At 35.3% G+C, this 22,527-nt stretch overlaps 1 long non-coding RNA gene across 3 annotated transcripts in view; it reads left to right on the top strand.

Moving 5' to 3' along the window:
• Positions 1–782: 782 nt before the first annotated feature.
• LOC145722642 (uncharacterized) overlaps positions 783–22,527 on the top strand; it is a 120,038-nt gene continuing 98,293 nt past the window's right edge. For all 3 annotated transcript variants that reach the window (XR_014147039.1, XR_014147038.1, XR_014147037.1), the window contains exon 1: positions 783–1,763. This is a non-coding gene — a long non-coding RNA (uncharacterized LOC145722642). The remainder of the gene's footprint in view (positions 1,764–22,527) is intronic.

Genomic DNA, 22,527 nt, shown 5'->3' with positions numbered 1-22,527 from the left:
AAGATTGATTTCCTTTATAAAATGTTGTATCTAACACTAGTTTATAGTACATATGGTTTTTAGTTTAGCAGAAAAAATATTTTAAAATCAAACATTAGATTGTAGGAACATGATCTTACCATGTTTTCTCCTCATGATTTTACACGTGACTTTCACAGAATGCAACTATAAATACTGTATAAGACAAACAGAAGTAGTTTAAGGTTTTCTCAGAGTGAGAAATTCCTGGCTTGAGGATTTCAAAATGTCATGTGTACTTTATTGATATTTATATCTTTGTTGGTTTTCAGAAGGAATGAAATCCAGTGGTTAAAGATAAAAATAAGAAAATTCCATCATCTCTATATGCTCCCTAATTGGCCTGAATGAATGTAGTTAAGCAACATGTTGCCTCTGAATTTGTAGAATTTTGTCGCTGGATGAAAAATACTTAGCTTATTCTACATCTACATCAGAGTATAAATCTATTATAAGAGTTATTAAACTATAGAATTATATCTAAATAAGTAGTTTTTCCTACTAGCACTACTTTTTTTTTCTTTTAGACATCATAGGAATCATCAATAAGCAGAAGCTGATAATGTTTTTTGAGATTCTCAGAAAAATGGGTCTAAGATATCTTACCTTGAACTGATTTGCAAAACAGCAATTAAGAGAAGTTCTGAAATAAACATAATACATATGTAAATACGTGGTTGAGGGTTTTTTAAGTTAGTGACAAAAATTAATAGCTCTGAAGGCTGAATTTTTTGTGACAGGGTACAGTACTTGATAAGGAGGGTCTAGGAATGAATGACCTGTTAACTCCTCAGTTTTCTGATATGTTAGGCAGTTTATAGAGAACTTTATTATGACCTTATTCAACCACAAATTTGGACAGGACTTTAAGGATCATCTGGTCTAGTTATTAAAGAAAGTGTTTCTAAGAAAAAGCCTCTAGATTGGTACAAAGGTGGAGGTAGTGGATCAGTTTGAGTTTACTTTTAACAGATAGTAGTTTTATAAAAGATGTCACTGAAGGAAATGGCTCAGCTACATGAAACAGTTTGAAATACACTGCTTTACAAAACTCGTTCAGTTCTCAGAGTAAGAGCCAGAGGGTTCAAGTGATTTTTATGTCATGAAGTTAGTGCTTTGAACTTTGAAGTCATTCATTCAGTTGTTTCCCCCCAGGACCTCAAGATTTCACTGACATGTACCCTAGCGCCCTCCACCTTGCTCTCTCTGCTGTAACTGCAGTCGCCCGTGTTTTTCCTTTAACAATTGATGCATGCTCCTGCTGTAAAGACTTGGCCCCGGATGTTCTCCATGACTGCAATGATCTTTGCCAAGATAACTTCCTAGCTCTTTCCCACAACTAGATATTTTTATTCAAATGTCAGCTCTTCAGTGAGGCCTTCTATTTTATCCTAGCCTAATTGATTGCAAGAATGGTCATGGTTCTTTCCCTCCCTCTGACAGTGTTCCTTGCAATATGACTTTGCAGCTGCCCCCATGAGGACAGAGATAAGATGTTTTCCACCCTTTTACTCTGAGATGACTTTTGACTTGCTTTGGGAAATAGCCTGCTGTGCATGGGATAGGTTCTAAACCCAAGCCTAGGCCTTATAAGAACTTGCACACTTACACTGACCCTTTTGGAGCCTGGCCACCCCCCAAGAAAACAAGCCTACACTAGGAAGATGGAAGACTATGTTCATTAGAGACAACTCATTTCAGCTGAGTTTAACTTCAACTGGCAGCTTTCAGCCTACAAAACACAGGTATGAGCGAAACTGGCTGAGATCAACCAAGTCTAGTCCAGATCCCTAGAACTGCCCTGGCACCGTTTAGACCCATAAAATTTTAAAATGGCTATTGTTTTATCTGCTAAATTTGGGGGAATGCTGTTACCCAACAGGAATTAACTAACATCACTGAGTTTCCTAGCAAGCAGGACTTGAGACAAAGCTTAGGTAGGAGTATGTAAGAAACGGGAAGTAAGGCTGGGAAAAAGGAAGGAAAGAGAAAGGAAAGGAAAGGAAGGAAGGAAGAAAGGAAGGAAATAAGGAAGGAAAGAAGAAAGAAGGAAAGAAGGAAAGAAGGAAGGGGGGGAAGGAGGGAGGAAGATAGGAAGGAAGTAAGGGGAAGGGAAAGGAAAGGAAGTAGTGTAAGCAGATCCTTTTGAATGGATGATGGCCTCACAAGGAATATCACTGTTTCTTAGGTCATTCAAGCCATTTCCAAAAGTAACCTATGCAATCATTACTTCTTGGAAATGACCAACAGGGAAAGAACGAGCAAGACATTAAATGGTCTGTTTGCAATCTCTTATTTCTCATTAGAGTTTACTTCATTGGTTATAAATTCCCAAACCCTTCTAGCTTGTGAAGCAGTTTTTCCAGCAGTCGCTGGTGAAGACAGACCTCCGCTGGTGAACTTGAAATAGGGTGCAGAGCTGCAGCTTTGTCTCTGCTGCACATGAGGAGAGCCATGTGGAAGTTCTTTCATTCTGGGGAAAGTCTAAGAATAACCAGTGGCATTAAAAAATAAGTAAACAGTGGGAAAGTCTGGGTCATTTATGACTGCAGGTCTAGCGGGCTCTGGGCAAACCATCCTTGTGGCCACTGCAGCTAGGATGTGGGGCAAAGGGACAAAGTACAGGGTTCAGTAGGTCCTGCAGAAGAATAAGATCTGAGATATGTATACACCGGTCCCATGTACCTCCTGGATCCTGGCTCAATTCCATAACCCTCGCAGACAGAGTGAGCATACTTCTTTTATGCCGTTTTTCTCCTTAGGTCTTTCACATTTATCATATTAGATACTTTGATTTTATTTTGAAAATTATTTTCCTCCACTAGAATTTAAATTCCATGAGGAAAGGAAATCTTATATGATTGGTTCACTCCTATTTCTTCAAGACCCAGAACAGTGGTCGGCACATAGTGGATTCTCAATTAATACTTGATTATTGGAGGAAAGGAAGAAATTTTAAACAGTACTCAACTAGCTAAATATTAGATAGTATGAAACTATTTGCTTGCCTTTAAGAATTAAAGAATTCTTAAATTTAGACTATTCTTTTCAAATCAGTTATGCAATAGCAGCCACATTTGCATTACCAAATTCTATTGATAAGAATGTTTTAAAGAAAACATCTGTCCCCTTTTTTATTAATATATGTGGATTTAATTGGAGAGAAAACTTAAGTGATTATTTTTAGACATATGAAAATCATCTAACAAGATTACTTTTTTGATCATTATGTAATCAGTTATTCACTTAGCTCACAAATTTAGGCAAAAATCTTGATTAAAATTACCACTGTTATTTTAAAATAATGTAATTCTGCTTCTTACCCTGAACCAGACACCCATTCTGCCATACCCATCCAGGGACTTTTCTTGATTAAAACACTGAGTTACCTAATCACTTCTGTGCCCTATAAATGTATAGCATATGTTGAAAATGTAATAGCATGTGGCTTTTTAAAATAGATTTTCTACTTACCCTTCTTACTCAAAAATTTAACTCGTATTACCTACTTGTCCTTACTCAAGCATTAAAGATGCCCAATAACCTGCATTATTTTTCCTCCCTGTGTTAGGCTCATTTCCATTTTTGGAATTACTGTTAATGTTCCCTACTTATGCTTATAGCAGTAACAACAAGGAAAAAGGTATGATCACTATAGGATAACTAGTTATCTCAGTTGCGTCTTATTCCTTTAATTTAAAAAGTTTTTTTTCAAGTACATGAAGATTTCATATAGGCTAGAAAAATTAGAATTCATCAAAGTACACATACAATATTACCTATTTGTATTTCTTTTATTTTAAGATTTTATTTATTTATTTGACAGAGAGATACACAGCAAGAGAGGGAACACAAACAGGGGGAGTGGGAGAGGGAGAAGCAGGCTCCCCACTGAGCAGGGAGCCCGATGCGGGGCTCGATCCCAGGACCCTGGGACCATGACCTGAGCCAAAGGCAGACACTTAACCATCTGAGCCACCCAGGCGCCCCGAGCTTATTTGTATTTCTTCACAGCATTTCTCAGTAACTGCTTTTTTTCTTTTTTGGACTATAAAACTTATAGTTCCTGAACCACCCTTATTAATTTTGTTTTAATTTTGTTTATTTTCATAAAGGATGTCCCTTTTGAATTTTATCTGTATATGCATATGTGTTTGTGCATATGTGTGTGTGTGTGTGTGAGAGAGAGAGAGAGAGAGAGAGGGAGAGGAAAAGAGAAAGAAATTGCAGCTTGAGAGTAAACTGTGTTAAACTTTGTGTTTCAGAAATGATGTCCAGATATGTCTATACTTGATTAAGTAAGAGTCTATTTCACTGGGGAACCAAACACATTTTTGGGGAAGCACTAATTCTAAGGGAGGAAGGTATCAGAACCATTTAAATACTGTATATTAATTTCACATGTAACCAATTTATTAAACCTTGGTTATTGTTTTAAAAATTTGTAGATTTTAAAAAAATTTCTAAGGGCGCCTGGGTGGCTCAGTCGGTAAGCGTCTGCCTTCGGCTCAGGTCATGATCCCAGGATCCTGGGATCGAGTCCCACATCGGGCTCCCTGCTCGGCGGGAAGCCTGCTTCTCCCTCTCCCGCTCCCCCTGCTTGTGTTCCTCCTCTCGCTGTATCTCTCTCTGTCAAATAAATAAAAATCTTTAAAAAAAAAAAAAATTCTAGGTGAATGGTCATATCATCTGCAAAACAAACAAACCAAAAAGAAAGTTGTATTTCCTCTTTTCCAGTGCTTCTGCTTCTAAATTCTTTTTCTGACTATTGACTAAAGGCTTCAATATTATATTGGTTTATGTTGAGACTTTTTAAAAATTAACATTTGTTAGATAGTGAGCCTTGGTTCAACAAAAGACCAAAAAGGAAATGAAATAGAGGAGTTTATAACTCACAGGTCCTAGAGGTGGTAGAGGGCATGGCTCTAGGGGCCACAAGGAGAGGACAAGGCAGTGTGTATGCTAAAAACACAGCAGGACATGGGTCATGTGCCATTATTAGGGTTCTCAGAATGCTTTGGGGTACCTGAGCTGAGGCCAGATTGGTCAATTCAAACCAGAAAGATGGGGGTTTTGGTAAGTTTCGGGGGGGTCTTATTTAAGTGGCTCACAAGGAAAAGGCCCAGGGTAAGGACGGGAGAGACTGCTTATCAAAAGGGCCTGTGGGGAAATGATATCAGGAACTTAAATTAACTTGTGACTCTGTGACGTATTATTTCGGGCATGGACTAGTGTCAGCTATTCCTGAAGGCCACTTGGTGACACAAAATGATTGCCCAAGACAGTGATATTATGAAGCAGTTTAACTAAATTCTCAACAGTGTGGCTGGTATTTCTCCTTATTACTGATTTTAAAGGGAAAGTTTACAAAGTTTCTACAAAACAGCTCAGGTTTTATTTATTTTTTTCTTTAGTTGTTTGGTTTTATAAGTATTTGTGTACAAGGCTAAGAAATTATCCTTCTTAGAGACTTTTTTTTTTTTTAATAATGACTTGGTAGCGTGCTTTACCAAGAAATCTTTCATTGTCCTGATATTTTAAAAGCTACACATTTGAGGATTGTATTAAAAAATAATTAGAAATAAGATTATCTAAAGGCCTTTTATATATCAATTTTTAAAAAACACAAATGCTTGGTAAAGTTGAGGGAAAAAGGAATAGCCATAGAAGAGAAAACACATTTAGTCAGCAAACAAAGACATGTTCAAAATCACTAACACTAGAAGCTGGCCCTGTAAAGCTTGCTCATATTCAATTTTATTCCTTTCTAAAAGATGAAAACATGTAAAGTAAACTGCATTGTATAAGAACATATCAGAAGAATTAAAGTAAATATAAGGTAATAAAAATCAGTAATTTAAAATAAAAATCATTAGTGATCAAGAAAGAGAAGAGCAAATCAAGATCAGAAATACCATGAAATACAAAAACCATGAAATACAATTTGATGCTCATTTGAAGTCAAAATTAAAAAAAAATCCATTTGTTAACATCAAGTGCTGAAGAGCATATAGATCCAAAGGATCATTAATCACTAATGGGTATGTTACTACAGTCAGGAAAAAGGTTGGCTTTATCTCTTAAATGTGAACATTTATATATAAGATGACTCAGCAATTCCACTCCTAGGTTACTGTCTAAGATAAACTTGCATATATTTATGACCAGGCATATACAGGAATATTCACAGAGGTATTTTTCACAGAAAGGAAAACAAAATGAAAAACTATAGTATATCCATGTAATGAAATATTTTACAGTAGTCACACCTGATCCAGTGACACATAGACTTATAGATGAATATCACCAATATAATACTAATTATAAATATATGTCTTTAAACATAACATACAGCATAATGTAGTTTATGTAAAGCTAAAAAAAATCCTGAAATGGAAAAATGTTCTTTATAGAAAAATGTGTATAAGCATAAACTTACATGAAAAGAACACAAAAGATTAAAGGTAATGGTTAACTCAGGCTGGGAAAGGTCAGGATGTGCGGTGGTGGTTACCAGATACTTTAATATAGGCTTATGTCAATATCTTGACTTTTTGTCTCAATGCTTGATTGGCAGGTGCTTATTTTGTTATTTAAGTCAACTATCAGTTAATAAAAGTAGACCATACGTTGAGCAATGCTTGTATCATGAAACAAGGATAATGATTAATCCAATTTCATACATGTGTGATCTATAGACAAACCAAGAGTGACTTCCAGAGTCAAATCTCTTTCTAAATCTTTCTCTTGGCTTGTGAGTGTGATTAGATACTGTACAAATGGAGTTTATAGGGAAATGTGGTCTCTGGAAAGACAGAATCCTGAGTCCTAATGGCATTTGAATGATTTGGATTCATTTCAGGTTCATTCCTTGGAGAGCTCCTTTCCCTGCACTCAACAATGGTGTGAGGAAGAAGGGTGGGACTGCATGACCATTGACTTTTTTGGCTCCCTTCCCAGTTTCCTTCTTTTGACCTGTAGTTCCCAAAGGGAGCCTTTTACCAGAAACATCAGAATCACTTGGGAATTTAGAAATGCAAATTCTTCAGTCCCATCCTGTATCTTCTGGATTAGAAACCTTGGGAGTAGACGCAGTAATGTGCATTATAGCAAACCCTTCAGATGGTTCTGACACACACTCATGTTTGTTTTTTGTTTTTTTTTTTTTTTTGAAGATTTTATTTATTTATTTATTTGACAGAGAGAGACACAGCAATAGAGGGGAACACAAGCAGGGGGAGTGGGAGAGGGAGAAGCAGGCTTCCCACTGAGCAGAGAGCCAGATGTGGGGCTTGATCCCAGGACCCTGGGATCATGACCTGAGCCGAAGGCAGACACTTAATGACTGAGCCACCCAGGCGCCCCCATGCTCATGTTTGAAAACCACTCTCTTTGTCTCCACTTCCTATGCATGTTTTCTTTGTTGTTTACTCTTACTAACCCTCCCATTTCAGCTAAAACATTTTAATTTAATTCAACTAACTAAACTATGGCAGTGATTTTCTTTTAGGTTTCTCTGAATTCAGAGCTGCCATCTTCTAATCCTTTCCCATTTAGAGACAGAGTGATCTTCTAAAATGTGAACCTACTGTGATGATATTTCAGTGCCTAACAATTGCCCTTAGCGTAACATACAAATTCTTCCACATTTTGACAATGTCTTTCTCTTTAGATTAACTTTACTGCCACCATTAGGTTCATTTTCAAACCTACCAAACTCTTACCAGTTGTGTCTGCTCTTCCATATTTAGTGCTTGGTACTTGTGAAACCTTTCCCACTGCTTCCTTCTTGTTCTCCTCCTTTAATTTTTTTTTTTTTTTAAGATTTTATTTATTTATTTGATGAGAGAGACAGCAAGAGAGGGAACACAAGCAGGGGGAGGGGGAGAGGGAGAAGCAGGCTCTCCGCTGAGCAGGGAGTCCAATGTGGGGCTCAATCCCAGGACCTTGGGATCATGACCTGAGCCGAAGGCAGATGCTTAACAACTGAGGCACCCAGGCGCCCCATCTCCTTCTTTACTTTTAACTGGTAACTTCCAGCCCTGATTTAATTCTCTTGTACAATTCCTTAAACTTAGAATTCTTGATCTAAAGTTGGTCATTTCCCCTTGCTGTTCATTCTCACCCCTCCCTGTTATCAACATTCATTATACTTAATTATAGTTAATTTTTAAGTTGTTTGTCCTCGTACATCTCAGGTTAGGATTTATCTGCCTGTATCTCCAGCATCAGAGCTTCAGTTTTCTCATCATTAAAATAAAAATATAATTGTATTTCTGGGATAGATGTAAAAATAAGGTGAAATCACAGATTCAGCACAGTGCCATCATTACTACCTATAATGTGTTGAATGAATGAAATGTAACTCTATCTAGTTACTGTGAGTTTCATTGTTAATAAATACTACTTTAACCATAATAGTAAACATGGTTAACTATTTTGTTTATGGTTCAATATTTGTAAATTAGGAAGACAGCTATTCAAAGAAGTTGCATACACAGTGAATGGTGTCTTTTTTAATGTATATCAGGATTGTTCAGTTTATTCCTGTATATAATATGTAGGGTAATTGACATGTGGGATTTATAGAAATCTCATTGGGACCTATTTAAAAAAAAAAAAATCTGTCTGCTGGCAGACTGCCAAGGAAGAAGCATGATGCAGTGAAAACCAGTCAAAATAATGCTTCATTTAACATTGCAATCATAGATCCTTGGATAATGAGTCTACCTACTTTTCTTGATGATGTACTGGTCTTGGAAGCACTCTGAAATTTTATTCAGAACTTAGAAGTTGTATCTCATAATTAGCAGGTGCTAAATGGCTGGAATTGAATCTTTGGAAAATCAAGGTAAACTTGATGGGGAAACATTGGAATGTGCTATACTCAATGCATTAGTCCTATACTAAGCTAGCCAATTTTTAAAGCTGCAGGAAATGAATTATATATATATATATGTATACACACACACACACACATACACACAATAATCAAGGATGTTACTCTTAATATGGGTTTCTTTTCAAAATGATCAGAATATCTAGAGATATACTTGGGAACATTGAATAACCAAGAGAAAGGTTTTATTTTCTTTTTTCTCATGAGTTTTTTAAATAGTACAATGCCTTTTTTCTATCTATCCTGGAACTTCATCATTTAAAAAGTGTCATGTTATGATAAATTTTTTGGTATTGAATCAATTGGATTTTGTTGTGCTTTTCCAGTAAGCCAGTATGAAGTGGCTGATAAAATCTGACATGACAAATTACAAAAGATGAGTCACCTGGGGTTGACAAAAATCAGTATTCATTTGTTTACTTCAGAGGACAGAATGCGTTAAAGTGAAAAACATGCAGCACTAGCTGTAAAATATATTGAGAGGATGTACCAGAAAGGGAAAATAAAGGGTACTCATGGTACAATAGCCAGTAAAATGATTTGGTTAAAGATATCACATGTAAACTTAACGGATTTGCCATTAGATAAATATACATTTTCTAAAAAATATCTCAAAGATTTGTGTGCAAATTTATGTGCCACCTCATCCATGAACAATTGGAATACAGTTACATTCTCTACTCCATGTTGAAAAGGCAAATACTCAAAAGTTGAAAAGGTTTTCCCCTGGATACTAGAATTAATTGAGAGATGGGGCTACAAGTTCATATGTATAAGTATGTCCCTACAAGGGGACTCTATGAAAGCACGAACTTCCCGCTTTCACATTAGGCTGTTTGTCTTCAAGTTATCGAGCAGAAAGTTGTTTCAAAGGAAAACCCTTGAGGCCTTAAGATTTTGCCTTTTACTCGGGATTATAGTTTAGTGTTCCCTGTAGGCTATCATGCTGCCTCTTATCCTATGTCTTAGAATCTTTTCCCTGTCTTGGAATGGTTTTTGGAAGTGAAACTGACATCTCATACAAAGCTGAAGGGACCCTTAAAATTAATCTTGAAATATTTTAGTCAAATATGTTCTTTCCTCTTGTTTCAACTTTATCTTAAAATTCATTTCTTCTCCTTTGCAAAGAAAATGTTTGCACACTGTGCTGCAAGAGAGCTTTCATGGTTGATGATGTGATTTAGTGTTTGAGTTCTACCTCCTTTCAGGCAATTAATACCTCAAATTCTCTTTTGACCAACTCTAGAGGATTGTTCAGACACCTCTGTGATACTGAAAAACTGCTATAATATGTCTCTAATCTTGAAATATGAATAGAATTCAACTATTTACTATCACACCAAAACACCATGTTAGTCTAGAACCTCATTAATTTCTTTCCTGAAATACTACAATAGAATCTTAACTACTTTTCTTCTGCCTCAACCCCTCATCAATCTGTTTTTAAGAAAGAAGCCAGTGATACTGTTAAAATGTGTTTAATGCCACTCTTCTGCCCAACCATTACCATGACTTGTAATCTCAGTCAGAGTAAAACCACACTATAAATATATTTGAGAGTCTTTGTAAGCTGGCTCCCCATCCCCTCTTCCTTCATTATTCCTCTTTTCCTCACAATGACTCAGCCACATTGACTTTTTCTCTATTCCTCTACCATAACAGGACAACTCTCAACTCCCAGCCCTTAGATTTCCATTCCTTCGACAGGAAATGCTCCTCTATAAAATGTACATAATCCCCACTCCCTCATTTCCTTTAGGTCTTTACTTCAAATTTAGATTCTCAGTGAAATCTTCCCCGATCATTCTATTGACAATTTTAACCACCTCCCTGACACTATGCTACACTTCCCAGCTTCATTCCCCCCTTTGTTATTATTATTATTATGCTAGTTTTCATAACTTATTTATCTTATTTCTGCTTATTTTCTTCACTGCAGTGTCAGTACTGTGAGGGCAGAGATTAATTTTCTTTCTGTTCTCCACCCATAAGCATTATTCCAATTGCTTAACAAATATTTCTTTAATTGTTGAAAAGCTATATGACTATTCTAATATATTGGCCACTTGCTGAGAAACTGAAACAATTTTGTCATAAAAATTATATGTATACATATATATAAAAGTGTTCATTGAAAGTGGATTTATTTTATAATTTCCTATTCTTTTATTGATAGTCACTGTTTTTGCATGGTTATGATATACACAGATTTCAGTTAGGACAGATTAGTTATATAATACTGGTCTCCCAACAACACGGGTCAAATTTCAGTTGCTAGGATATATTAACTGTGAGTAATTACGTGAAGTACAAACTTGACTGCCTTACCTGAGTCCATAAATCACTATGCAAATAACATAGATCTGCCTCATGATCAATACCAATCCCATCACTTCTTTCAAAGTTCATTGAAAATTGGTCACCACACACATACTCAATTTATGCACAGATACTTAGCATGTAGTTGTACTGATTCTTTCTCCCTAGTGATAAGCCCATGTGATATTTTAAAGAAGTGGGCTATTGAATTGGCCAACAAAGATGGAAGTGTAGCAAAGAAATTAAAAGTGGTTAACACTTGAAGTAAACTTTGAATCAACAGAAGTGGAATTAGAGAAGAAATAGCTGATCGTGGGAATGTTGACACTGCTGTTGGGAGCCTCTGGATACAATGCCAACAGGGCGGAGTGAAGACAAACTTAGAGACATAAAGGAGGAAAGCAGTCGTGAAGAAAAGGATGGAGAAGTCTCAGAGGAAGTGACACTGGCCAAAAAAATACACTAAGGGAATGCTGGAAACATTTCATGTCACCGAAAGGCCAAGGGATAAAATGCTACCACTGATCAAATTTAGAAAGGCATGTTACAATTTCCAAGATATATGAACGATGCTCTTTCCCTCTTTGGATCATATGACTAGAAGGTAAACACTGTTTAAACTACTGCTATATTAAAAGAAATAAAACATTTTAATCTCATTGTTTCTAATGTAAAATGCAGTGCATTAAATAAATATTAGTGTATTTTTAAAACTTTATTATGTATTTGTAAGTGACAGGATTTTTAAAATTTTGACAAAAAAAGTTAAAGTTCACAGGACAGTTGTTAAGATGATAAATTGCACAGTAACTATTATGGTCCCCTTCTACCATGCAGAGTGGGGACTGTCTATCGTTAAGTGTTTGGGAGTTTACAGAGATTTATTGTTTATTTTGTATCAGTTGATACAAATTGGTAGAAAGAAATTGAAAGGACATTCTATTACATAAATGTTAGGGGCAAAGTTGCAGAGCTAAGAACACAAAGTTTCTATTGTACTGTGTATTTATGCTGGTAGCAATTTACCCTGGTATCAAGTAATTCAGCCATTTTTTTGATGTGCATTTTTGTCTGTAGAACCGTAACACTAGACCCCTGAACCTTTTTACTCAAGAAGCTTTAAACCAGTTCACAGACCCCTAAGTCAACCCAATTTTTAGTACTTTGGTTAATATACTATGTTTACCAAACTGATCTTTTATCTCTATCATTTGCCTGCAAATGCAAGATCTTGGGTGGTTTGTATTTGGAGATTAGGGAAAATAGCATTTATTTAAGATTTTACTATTTAAAAAGTACTCTTTCTATATTTTGTAATTTGATTTTACAGATTTAGAAATAAAGTGACTGGAATGTGGGCAGATTCAGTGCCATATCATTCACTAAGTTAATAAAGATAACATGTTTTTGTAAGTGTAATTCTCATATGCTTTCTAGTATGTAATGCTAACTGAACTATAATATATAAAAACCTTTTTTCCAGTCTAGGACATAGTCCACATGCTGCACTGTGGTGATTTCAGGCTTTAATTGGTATTTATGAACTTTGTGATTAGTGTTGTTTTTAACATTTTAGATGATTTCTGATAAGCTCCTCAGTCTTTTTCCTTTTTATAATTACTTCTTACTGACTCTATGCCTTTTTGTAGAATAGAATTTTATCATTAGGGCATCACATATCTCCTTTACATTGTTTCTTCTTCACTTGTAATATATCCACACAATCCAAACCAACCCCATCCAGCTTCCAAACCAGGGTAATCAATTAGGCATTAAACAATGAATGTTTAAACCAGGCATTAAAAATAAATGTATTTCCAGCACAAAGAGGTTTTCATTGAATTTCCAGATTCACTGGTAATTTTTATTATTTTTTTGTTTTTAAAATAAGGTTTTAATTTTAAAATTAATTTAGATTTATGAAAAAGTTGTAATACAGAGTTCCCATTACCCTTATTCCTAGTTTCCCTTATTAGTAACATATTAGTATGGTACATTTGTCACAGTTAAAAAACTGATATTGACACATTATTATTAACTGAAGCTCATGCTTTATACAGATTATTTTAGGTTTTTAAAAATTTAATCTTTTGTTTGTTTGTTTCAATATCCCAACTGAAATATCCCATTATGTTTAGTTGTCATGTCAAATTAGGTTCCTCTTGTCTATAGCAATTTCTCAGATTTCCTTTGTCTTTGATGACCTTGACAGACTTAAGGATTATCAAATAATTTGTACAGTGTTCCTCAATTGGGATTTGTCTGAAATTTCCTTTGATGATATTGAGGTTATGGGTTTTTGGTAGGGAGACCATGGAGGTAAATGCCATTCTCATAACATCATATCAAGGGTAAATGCTGTCTATATGACATTACTGATGATGATTTCATGATCATCAATCCAAAGTCATGTTTGCCATATTTCTTCACTATAAAGTTATTCTTCCTCCCCCATCCCATACTATATTTTTGAAAGAAGGTCACTATGCACAGCCTATACTTAGGGACTGGGGAGATATGCTTGCCCTCCTTGAGGGTGAAGTATCAGCATAAATTACTTGGAATTCTTCAGGATGGGAGATTTGTTTATTCTTTTTGACTTTTTTTTTTTAAAGATTTGATTGATTTATCTGAGACAGAGTCAGAGCATAAGCAGGGAGAGGGGTAGAGGGAGAGGAAAAAGCAGACTCCCTGCTGAGCAGGGACCCTGATGTGGGGCTTGATCCCAGGACCCGGAGTTCATGACCTAAGCTGAAGTCAGATTGCTTAACGCACCGAGCCACCCAGGCACCCCTATTCTTGTCAACTTTTAAAATTTTATTTAATCATTTATTTATATCACTATGGACTAATAGATATTTATTTTATACTTTGGGTTATAATTAAATTATCCTTTAAAAAATCTGTTGCTGAATTTTGTCCAGCCTTGGCCGTTGGGAGCTTTTCACAGTTGGTTTCTATGTGGCTTTTGTTTTTTGTTTGTTTGTTTGGTTTTCTTTTCAACATAATCATTGTTTATTTCTTTTTGAGCATTTCTTTATTTTCTGGCATTACAAGATACTCAAGGCACATCTTGTACATGCCATGCCCTCCAGTGCTAGAATCAGTCATTGCTCCAAAGTGTTTCAGTTCCCTTTTTTGGAGAATAATATTAGAAACCAAGATCTGGGTAATAAGTGTGATCATTGTTGTCAGCATGTTGATACTTCCAGGTTCTTGGGTGACAGAATAAGGAAGTACATGGATACTAACTCAAGCATACACTCATGTGCATAATTGTCTCTCTGTGTGTATATCCATCTATATCTGTATTCAACTAAACATGAACTCCTATAGATGCATAATACATTACCATGTGGATCTTTCTAGCCTTCTCCCATTGACTGTCTCCATCCTCCCACTTCAACGGTTAAGAAGCCTGCCTTCTACACTCTGCAATTAACTTGCTTATTGTTTCAATTACATTATCCATGTAGCAGTTTCCAAATTGTTAGCCTCTGACTCCATGGAAAATAACCTTATCAGGTAGGATACAGTCCTTTATTCTTATAGCCCCCACTTATTTCCTGAACATCTTATGTCAATGACTTCCCCACCCTTTTGAGTGAGGTTATTTCATACATTTATAATTCAGTTAGAGGGTTTGATGGGGGGGTTGTTTGTTTGTTTGTCTTTGTTATAGTCCACATTCAACGCTAGGAGCTCCCAATTTCCTAAAATATATTTTTAAATTCTCTTATGTTAAGGTTTATTTTTGTCCTGTAAACTTCCTTTATTTTTTGATAAATGCACAGTTGCTTGTACCCACCATTACAGAAGCACATAAAATAATTTCATCACCTTATATGTCTCCTATTCTTTGTCTATTCAGTTCTTCCTTCTTCCAAGGCCCCAGCAACCACTGGTATGTTTATTATCTCCGTAGTTTTTCCTTTTCCAGAAACTGATGTGAAACAAAACAATACAGTAGTTTTTTCAGACTGACTTCTTTAACTTAGAAATAAGCACTTATGAATTATCCTTATCTTTGTATGGTTTCATAGCTGATATCTTATTATAGCTCAAAAGTACTCCATTGTATGGTTTTCTAGTTTGTCTATTTATTTACCCGTTGAAGAACACCTTGATTGCTTCCAGTTTGGGGAGATTATAAATAAAGTATGTATAAACATTGGCATGCAGGTTTCTGTGTGAACATAAATTTTCAAATGAGTTAAGTAAATACTTAGGAGTAGGATTGCTGGATCATATGGTAAACTCTATTTCGTTTTTGAACCGTCTGAGAAACAAGCTATGAATGAGAGTTCCAGTTGCTCTATATCTTCTCCAGCAAATTGTATTGTCCATTTTTAATTTTTGTCTATTCTAGTAGATGTGTGGTAATATCATGTTGTTTTAATTTGCATTTTCCTAATGACAATGTTGAACATCTTTTCCTATGCTTATTTTACATCTATATGTCTTATTGAGTCAGTCTTTATAGATCTTTTGCACATTTTATAGTGGACTTATTTGTTTTTATTGTTGAGTTTTAAGATTTCTTTGCTTATTTTGGATGCACCTCTTCTATTAGATGTTTTGCCAATTTGTTTTCTAGTCTGAAGCTTCTATTTTTACATACTTCATTCCTCTCCAATGCTCTCAAATGTATCTGTTGAAAATAAGACCCAATTTTAGTAACTGGAAGAACAAAGATCAACAAATCATGCTATTCTTTTATTGCCCCCTGTAATGATGTAAATGTTCTCAGCTTACTCCCTCTTGGTCATTCTGGTTCCATTAGTATTCTATAACAATTGCTGGAATAAGTGGCTTGCTATTTTTATGCTCTTCAGAATACTTAATGTCTGTTTGAATTTTAGTGATGAAGATAGTATTCCATAGCATATGATTAAATCTTTAGTTGAGAAATTGCATATATATTTATAATTAAGTGTGGGTGGAAATAACATACTATTTTTGGAAAACCTACTGACCTAGGCATTATGATTTCCAGATTAGAGTTCCTGATCTTTTATTAATCAACTGTGCTACCTCTGATCAATTATTTAACCTTTCTGAATCTCAGTTTTCTTAGATTCAACTTTGCTAGGTTATCTCAAAGTGACTGTCCCATTCCATGGTGTTCTATACCTTTGCCAGAGATTAAGCTTGCAACACCTGTTATGCTGCTGTCTGTATTTCGGATATGAAGGAGATTGATACAAAGAGAAGAAAGAGAAGAGGTATATTTGTGATTTGGAAAGGCATTATCATAGTTGTAGGGAATATTGGATATTGTAAACTTTTTTCCTAATATTGTCTTGATTTGACTTATTAAAATTAAATATAAGTGTATATCTAGCTATTTATATTTTATTTGTGAGATTACCAAATAATATGTTAAGAATTTTTATTTCACAGAGCTGATTTGGAATCCTATTTAGCTTGCTCTTTTATGATATACAAAGATGTCTTGATTCATCTGAAAGGCTTATGGAGTGATATATATTCCCAGTATCATTCAAACCATTTGCTTCTTTGTTGTGTCCTTATAACTTAGTAAGAAATACTAGTGGTAAAATATTTCTTAAAATTTTGTTTTGTTATTTCTAGAAACATGTTTCCAATTAATCTTCTCGATACCTTTCATGATTGATACTATCACCATTTTAAAGATAAGGAAACTGAAGATTATAAAATGTAGGTAAATTAATCAAAACCAGCTTCATTTATGCTTTCTATTATATTAATCTTTCCATTAATCTCTACATGGTGCTATTAATATGGGAGTTATAGACATCAATTCCAATGAGGGCAGGCAGATAATATAAGTGATGCTGATTGGTTGAGAGAAAGATAATAAAAGCATCATGAAAAATGACAACTGATAAATTAGCCTTAGGCCATTCTTGCCCACTTAAAGATATAATGTTTTTCAAATACACTAGCATGTCTTCTCTTTCTCCTCCTTCTCGTTCTTCTTATAAAAGAATGAAATCAAAAAAGCAGTCATGTATCTGAAATATCCAAATTATTCAACATTTGCAGCTAATACAAAAATGTTCTGACATCTTGGGAGACCACATAAGTCTGATGTGTTGTCTGGCTGCAACTTGTGTGCTACTAGTTTCTGAGATGTGCTTTAACGAAATAGCAGGAATCATTGTAATACTGCTTTTGGTCAACCAGCATGTACACTGACAGGTGCCTCTCATGGAGCACTGGCTAGGACACACTGTACATATACATGCCTCCATTGTGCTCATGTTTTGTCATTTACTTCACGCTCTTTGTATTTTATTCTATAAGAACTGTAAAATCCTTGCTCTATACATAAGAGAGAGTTTCCAATTCCTATGACATATAATGGAAAAAACATTAAAAATGTCATCTTTAGATGACTAAAATAATAGACATTTAGAAATTAAATCATGCTTGATTTATTTTTCAAGCATTTTCTCAATTTGCCATAAAAGATAAATAAATAAAACCACAGGCAAAAACAACAGGCAATAGAGTGATAGTCTTCCTGATTGGCATTTCTTGCCAACAACTTTATTAAAAATGAAAACTCAGATGCCTCCCACATACTAAATATTTCATAGTCAGACATACTCTCCTCCAGAGCTCTTGGCACATTGGATTAACTTTAATGTGTTAGTCCACAGCTACCTCTTTCAGATAAAAACACATAATATCTCATTTTATTGATAAGGGATTGGTACCAGAGAACTCACATAACTTCCCAAAGCCACACAGAGATTTTTTTTTCACATGGTAAATGTTATTATGGAGTAGAAACTCAACTATTTGAATATTATCACAGAAATATATATATTTTTAATTTTGCCTTTTTTTTAAAAAAATGAGATCATGGACAATCTACAATAACATCAAAGAAGATTTTACAAGTTTCCAGATTAGTTCCCCATTTTAATTACAAAGAAGGGTCAATCAGATTATTTGGGAAGAAAAGTGTATAGGAAGACACAGCAAATGGGATTGTCTTAAACTGTAGCCGTGTGTGTGTGTATGTGTGTGTGTTTTGGTGTCACATGGGTTACAATTAGGGATTCTTTTGGACGGCATTTAACTTTCTCTGACTGAGAAGCTTACCTAGATTTCCTGATTTCCTTTCTCATTATCTACCTGATCTTGTAAGCTTCTTGTTTTAAATGGCTTCTGTAATTTTGCTAGGTTGCCCATTCTGAATTCAATTGAAAAAAGTAATTTCTATTGAATGATTTCTTTCATTTTCATTTATCAATCTAAGTGGTTTTTGATTTTTGAATTATTGTAGTATGAACTACTTTCCCATCCAATTTCATACCAAGGTTTGGAGAGATTGAGGCCTTTTAAATGACATTTTTAAAAATGAAATCCTTATGATTACTTCTTTCCCTATGGGTGCAGTTTTTTTCTCCCTGTAAAGCCATTCACATATCCACCTACTGCATATATATCCATCAGGAGATATGTTTGTGAATTTAACCTAGTGATCTATAAATAGTCTGAGTTAAATATGTTACAAATTATACAAGTTACCTAGTTTATTTAAATAATATGATACAAAATATGAATTTCAAAGCTTATTGACTTATCTTTAAAGTTGGAAACCTGCTTAGATTTTATTGAAGGAAAATCCTAAAATGATAATCACTGTATAATAATTTATTACACCAAATACTCTGCATAATATGGTTCTAATACATTAAAAAACTTCCATTTCTCTAACTGTTAAAACTAAACCACTAATACTAGTTTTATGATTTTACATATAATAATTATATAAATAGTTATAACTATAATTTGGGAATTTATGTAAACTAAGAATAATGATACAGAACTTTAATATATAATACTTTGCATTATTTTACTTTATATTAGAGCAAGAAAACCACATGTTTAATATTTGCTGTTATCTTTCTTGGTAATCTTCTGTAGTCAGTTGGGCCATATTATCAATATGAAGTAAAATATTTTTTTTGAAGTAAAATATTTTTAATACTCCAGTTCATATTTGAAAAAATCCATTCTGCCTTATCTTTGTGTTCAGAACTCACCTTACTCTTGTTAAACTGCCGAAGAGGAGACAGAGGTTTTTTGTTTCTCATTTATTTGTTTCATACCAGTTAATTTCCTTTCCCTTAAGAGAATCAGATGTGTTTTCCTTGGTTTTGTCTGCTAGAGACATTGCTGCTCCTCCTCTTTACTGCTCAAAAAAGAGAAAACTATTATTTCCAAATATCTTTGATTTTTTTTATTTTAAGGAACGTTATATTAGAAATGAATACCCGGATTTGTAAAATATTAGTCTTAACAGGAGGATCCTGGGCAAAAAGAGAGGATATATTGAAAAATAATGACTGCAAATTGAGATACTCATACAAGCAAAGACAAAGGATAATTGAGGTCAGAAAGGAAAGAACTAAAAGGAATTAATCTAGCAGGTTAAAAAGAGTGCAGTGAGTTGATTATCAGTTGAGCCTAAACTGGGATTCAAGCCCTTGCAGAGCTCCTCTGTGAATGCATGGATGTACGCAGTGAGAGTGGATGAGGGAGACCGAACGCAACGTCTGTGTGTCTGGGTCCCTTGCCGAGGTGTGGAGAGATGGAGATCCACTGATGTCTCCTGCCACCCAAGCTCCAAAGACCATGCCTCATTTCTACGGAGAGTGAGCTTGACCACAGCAAAATGAGCCACGTGTATGAAAGAGTCTATAAAATTCAAGATGCAGAAATTAGGTCAGGTGACACAGGTTTCAAGAAAGTGACACATTTCAGACTTTCTTCAGGAGGACGCTCTGGTCCCAGCAATGACACACAAGCTTTGATTAACAATCCAGGGTTTTTCTTTTTAGAAGATTTTATTTGTTTATTTGACAGAAAGAGAGACAGTGAGAGAGGGAACATAAGAAGTGGAGGGGCAGAGGGAGAAGCAGGCTTCCTGCTGAGTGGGGCTCAATCCCAGGACCCTGGGATCATGACCTGAGACAAAGGCAGATGCTTAACGACTGAGCCACCCAGGAGCCTCAACAATCTAGGGTTTTTCAATTTGGAGAACATCCTAGGGAAGAAATCAGAGCTACTTTTAACCTCTATGGTGAATTTATTAAATTAAATAAATCACCATTTCCAAAGGAGACTTTAACTCTTTCTGTCAGAAAACTCTGCTAGTATATTGGTTTGGGAAGAATAAGAACATGTATTGCTACCTGCTGGAGAACTGCCATAGTAAATATGCAAATCTGTTATGTCCAAGATGTGAAAGCTGTCCGCAGGTGTATGCAGTACGGTGCAGGGGTAAGCTCTGGTGGCAAAGGAGCACTTCCCAGAGGACCACAGTGACAAGTTCAGGGGCATAGAAAGATACCACTTGCAAGTAGCTTATAGATATTGATAATATAAGCAGGGTGGAAAACATGAGTGTGTTTCACCTGTGTATGGGTCTGACCCTTGTTAAATTCCAGAAACAAGGGAGGTCATAAAAGGAATCCCCAAAGAAGCTAACTATTGAAATTAAGTATTAATATTACATTACTCTCTGAGTATAAATTTTGCTGGGTACATTCCATCTCCTTTTCTTTCACAGGAGGATTTAAGTCAACCTGCATGGTGTACTCCATTCACAAATCTTCTGTTATAAGATTACTGGAGGAAAACAAACGAGACCATGTGCCTTACTAATGATTTAAATCAAGCCCTTGGATGTTTACGTCCAACCATTGAACTCCTTCAAATGATACCTGTCAGGTTATTTTAAGTGTTGCATTAATTGTTTTCATATTAGATAATTATTAGACAATTGTAGACAATGAAAAAAATGTACAGTTTTTGTGAATTTTTATCACTTGATTTCCACAGCTAACAGGTTAAAAAGAGTGTAGTGAGTTGATTCCCCGTTGATTCCCAGTTCTTTTTTTTTTTTTCCTCATAACATTTATAGTCAGGGATGCAGATGTGGTTGGAGGAAACCGTCTAGAATGTGCCACCATGGAATTTAAGTACCTGGCAAACTGCCTGATGTATGCAGCGTCGTCCTTTCTTCCCAGGACCCTACCCAAACAGATTTTTTCAAACTTGTAATTTAAGAGTGAAGAAGTTCACATGCTTTCATCTGCCTTAGCCTGCTTCTTGAACAGGGCATTTTGTTACTGGAATTACTTGGTAACCACAGAAAGGCACTAATGAGGAGCTGCCATGGCAATCTTGAGAATTCTTCAAAAGTCTTGCTTGTAAGATTCATTAGGCTGCATTATCATATGGAGTTCATCTTGTTTGAAACATTGTCATTATTTCCTTTTTGGCTACATAGGATGAAAAGCCAAGGATTTTGCCATCTAAAGAAATGCAACAGTTTTTTTTTTTTTTTTCTTTTCCTATTCGTGACTCATTAATTGGAAACATATTTTGCTATTTCTGACTTTTATGAGCTGTAGCAGCTCGGGATCTTTGGCTCTCTCCAACACGAGATGCTTCAGAGACTATAAGCAATCACAAATTCTAATGACAGCAGACCACTTTGTACTCCATGGTAATTCTCACCTCGCAGGGGCAATGCATTGCAGATGCACCATTGTCAAGGAGCTGCCATAGAGACCACATCTTTTGAAATCAGGATGAGTCTTTACAGCGATTCTAACTGTGTGTGTCATTTGCAGTATTCTTATCCTGATGATTATTGTCATTTATATAGTGCAATTTAAGTGGTTTCTGAGATGCTTTGTATACTCAGCCCAACTCATTTCCATTTGAAACTTTAGTTCACAGTTTCAATTTGGAACTTCCAGAGTTTAGCAAATAACCCTTGCTTGTCATACAGGTTATTTTGGAAATACAATTAACTCCATTTCTCAATTACTACAAGATCGGGTTTCTTCTCTTCTTTTTCCATCACAGCCTTACATTTGTTCTTCTTATGGCCTTGAGTCACGTATTAGTACACTTTTCACACCAGGATCCTTATAATTCTTATAGTTTTCTTCTGTCTTCTTTAGCATTTATCACAGTTCGAGGCACATGGTAACAACCCAGTACAAATGGAATTCCTCTTCTTTCCCTCTTTCCTGCCATTCTTGCATCCTTTCATCCTTTCATCCATACGATTTCATTGTTGACACAGATTTAAAGAGTTACCAGGTTGAAATGATCGCATAACCCACTAATTCTTAGCAGGGTGTGAAGGACCACAAGAATCACTTGAGAGAGAAAAGAAGGGAAAGAATGAGTGGGGAGGATAATGCATGTGCAGTGACTCAGATACACTTTACCGACTGCTAAAAGAACTATTGTTAATTTATTCCCATGAT

Source organism: Leptonychotes weddellii, chromosome 7 (assembly GCF_054177405.1).
Source record: "Leptonychotes weddellii isolate Sample4059 chromosome 7, ASM5417740v2, whole genome shotgun sequence".
Classification (NCBI taxonomy): Eukaryota; Metazoa; Chordata; class Mammalia; order Carnivora; family Phocidae; genus Leptonychotes; species Leptonychotes weddellii.
This window is presented reverse-complemented; position numbering and strand designations above follow the sequence as displayed.